The 3,632-nt window shown below is 39.6% G+C and overlaps 1 long non-coding RNA gene across 1 annotated transcript; it reads left to right on the top strand.

Annotated features, from left to right (window-relative positions):
- Positions 1 to 1,406: 1,406 nt before the first annotated feature.
- On the top strand, positions 1,407 to 2,487 carry LOC114572326 (uncharacterized). The gene is made up of 2 exons (XR_003694755.1): positions 1,407 to 1,738; positions 1,998 to 2,487. It is a non-coding gene; the product is annotated as an uncharacterized LOC114572326 (long non-coding RNA).
- Positions 2,488 to 3,632: the final 1,145 nt, after the last annotated feature.

Raw genomic sequence — 3,632 nt, 5'->3', positions numbered from 1 at the left:
GGCTTGGGAATTATTTACTCTGGCAATCATATTTTCAAAGGCAACGGTCTCTGTCATCATTTTGAACCATTCTGTAATTTCTGGCTTGTGCCGTAAAATAAGCCTGGCTGCTACAATAAATAATCTCCTTCTTGTATGACTGACCTGGTACAGCGTCACACTTCTTCCTGGAGTCTGAGGTCATCAGGTCCGATGTTGTTGGTGGTCCTCCTCACTCAGTTTAAAACCAGAGGGGATCAATCTTTTCAGGCAGCGGCACCCAGGCTGTGGAATGCACTGGCGCTCTCTTTACGTTGTTGATTCTTTTAAAAAGCAGTAGAAGACTTTGCTATTCAAACAGGCTTTTAGTTAGACCGGGGCTTTTATGGCTGTCTGATTATATGTACCTATGTTTTCCTTGTATTCTTATGGCATCTATTTATTGTATTTCAATTTATTGTGAAGCACTTTGCGATTTTTATCTGTGAAAAGTGCTATATGAATTGCTATTACTGAAGTACTTTTCTCATTATCACAGTTATTCCACACATTAACTGTTCACCTGTAACTGATGATCACAAAGTAAAACATGTCTACATTGACCATAACTTAACACCCAGATATAGAAACTGTTTGTAAAGATTTTAATCAGTTCAGTTCAGTCACTATATTATCCCAAATGGGAAACTTGATATGCAGTCAGGAGTGCAAGATTTAAAAAAACACATTCAAACAACGTACGCATAAACAAAAAAACAATACAAAGAGATGAAGTACAAAAATGTTTCCTGTACGCACAATATCTGCAACACAATTTTACACGACACCACTGGAACGACCTCTAAAAATTCTACATTGCATGTGCAAATTAAGCTGAGTTATTGCACCTTGCCAACCACCATTTAAAATATGGCTTTTGTGGTGGTTTTTGTCCCTGATGTTCAGGTGACCATACCAAGCCAAAAGTATGCAACTGTCTACCTGGTGCTCATTATTACATGTTTAGCCCAGAGATACTGAGCTTTTTTACTGGTCCAGTGCCCAGTGAGATGACCAACATGATGGGTCTATCTAAGATAGATCTCCCTTTACTAAAAATCTGTGATATGAGACCGCTCAAACTCAAAAAGAGCACAGTTTCATTTTCGCCCGGTTGCACTGGCCTTGACATGCCATAACACTCCCTGCACTACACACGACATGGCCTGAGTGTGTGTGTGTGTGTGTGTGTGTGTGTGTGTGTGTGTGTGTGTGTGTGTCTCACTTGAGCACACCCTGAGAGTCCTTGTCTAGAGACCTTGGGGGCTGAAAAGGCATGGGGGCCCCTCTTCTGGGAGAGAGAGAGAGAGAGAGAGGGAGCAAAAAAACAAACCCTGAACAGATAAGAAACTTCTCCGCCGGCAGGAACGAGCCGTCCTGAACGTTTCCCTTCAACGTCTGCAGCATGTGCAGATAGGAGATAATATCTGTAACAAGTTCACTGTTAACCGGAGTTATCTGGCCATAACAGACAATGAACTTTGCATAGGCATCCCAAGCTAAGTGTATCAGTTTTTGTGTGTGTGTGTGTGTGTGTGTGTGTGTGTGGTGTCCACAGGTGCGTCGCCATGGCTCCAAACCAAGGAGGGAGGATAAGTGCTGAGCGAGCCCCGACAACAGCTACTCTGTCTTTTTCAAACATCTTCAAGGTCCCTGTGGAAGGGATAAATGGCCAAGAGGAGGTGCCTTCCCAGGAGACACTCATCTGGAGCTTTACAGGGTAAGTCCACTTTATGCCTCCATTCATTCCGAAACTTAATTTCATTTCTAAAAGATTGTTGGAAAGTAGAGAAATGTCAGCCAAACTTAAGCAAGTTTTTTTTTTTTGTATTTAAGAGATAGGATCTGAGTTTTTGCTCTTCCTCTACATGTCAAGCGATGTCAGTCAAACGGCAAAATCCTATCGGAGTTATAACTTCTTTTGGACATGTAGACTATGTAACTGACCAGCTGTTTTTTTTTCCATCCCTGCCTTCCAGGCTCTGGCGTGCACTGGCAGCAACAGGGCAGCAGGACTCTTTGCACTCGCTGTTCCTTTTTCCTATGCATATACCTTTTTCAGATGTAACTTTAAAGAGGCATAGGGCATGGGAAAATGGGGCTGCAGAGGTATTCCACCAGGCAGACAGCCGTTTCATCATCTTCTCAGCGGGACAGCTGACCTCAAAGCGCACACACATACACACAAACACACACACACACACACACACACACACACACACATTTTGGGCTCCAGGCTTACTGTTTAGATGAAGACTGCGAAGCTTATATTGCCACACACCACAAGTGATTCGCTTTTATGTAATATCATCACTCAAATTTTGTCATATTCATTCATGATGACATTGTGTGTTGACTGAGGTGATATTGCATTTTTGCTACACCATTGTTCATTTAAAACATCGGTTTGCTTCTGAATAATCTGTTTGCTGTTGTTGTTTTTTTTCAATAAAGAACTCTTGGCATTAATTCTGGATTTGACTTTTATGCATTCTGACTTTTTCGACTGTAAGTAATGGGGTCTTTAAGTTCAGGAGGCTGACAGACAATTCTTACATTCTTATTTTCACCTGCACATAAAAGACTTAGGGTGGTGATACACTAGGCAACTTTTTGTGCAACTCTGATGGACATGGTGCCCAATAAATTGCCTCAGTATTGCTGCTTTAACCCCATAAAATGAGACATTTTGAACTCAGTCGACCGTCTTTCTTCACCGTTTTGTTTGCTGCTAGAAGTCTTGTCATTATGCATTGTCAAAACTGCTCATTGTGTAACCAACAAATAACTTCACGTCTACTAAAGCTTCCATTTGTTATATAACAGGTTATAATTCACTGACAGTCTTGAAAACATATAATTATCTATTTCACTCTTAATAAAAAGATCAAAACAAAGTGTTGTAGCACAAGAAGTACTCAGATCTTTGAATGAAAGTACCAACAATATATGAAACCTCTAGTTCTGCATTCAAAATATTACTTCAGTAAAAGTACAATATGAGCATCAAAATGTATGAAAAGCAAAAGTCTGCAGGCACTCTTCTTACAAAAAGTTTAAAAAAAAACTTCTTTTAGATGGCTTTTTCATATTGAAATTGTCATTACATTTAAACATATAGCTGGGTAGCAACCCACACGTAGCGGCACAAACAGGCCCAAACACAACCCTGAACAACATCTTTAATGCACTAACAATTTCAATATGAAATAGCCATCTAAATAAAGGCAAGGCAAGGCAAGGCAATTTTATTTGTATAGCACAATTCAGCAGCAATGCGATTCAAAGTGCTTTACACAAGACATAAAGACACAGTTAAAAATATACAAATTGGTAACGGATGAAGAAACAGTTATAAAAAATGAATGAATAAAAAATAAAATTTAAATACAAAAATGAATTAAGAAAAGGCAGTGTTAAAAAGAAAGGTCTTCAAATTTAAATAAAGACTTTTTAACTTTTTGCAAGAAGAGTGCCTTGGAAGAAGAGTGTTCTTTTTGAATAAAAGCTTGCTCTTGATGGATTTGACCTCACAACACAAATGATTCCTGTCGATATAGAGCACATCCGCCTCCTACATCACTGGGTTAGAGCAGAAATATTCAACAGGGGGT

The sequence above is a fragment of the Perca flavescens genome, chromosome 17 (assembly GCF_004354835.1).
Source record: "Perca flavescens isolate YP-PL-M2 chromosome 17, PFLA_1.0, whole genome shotgun sequence".
In the NCBI taxonomy this organism is placed as follows: domain Eukaryota; kingdom Metazoa; phylum Chordata; class Actinopteri; order Perciformes; family Percidae; genus Perca; species Perca flavescens.
This window is presented reverse-complemented; position numbering and strand designations above follow the sequence as displayed.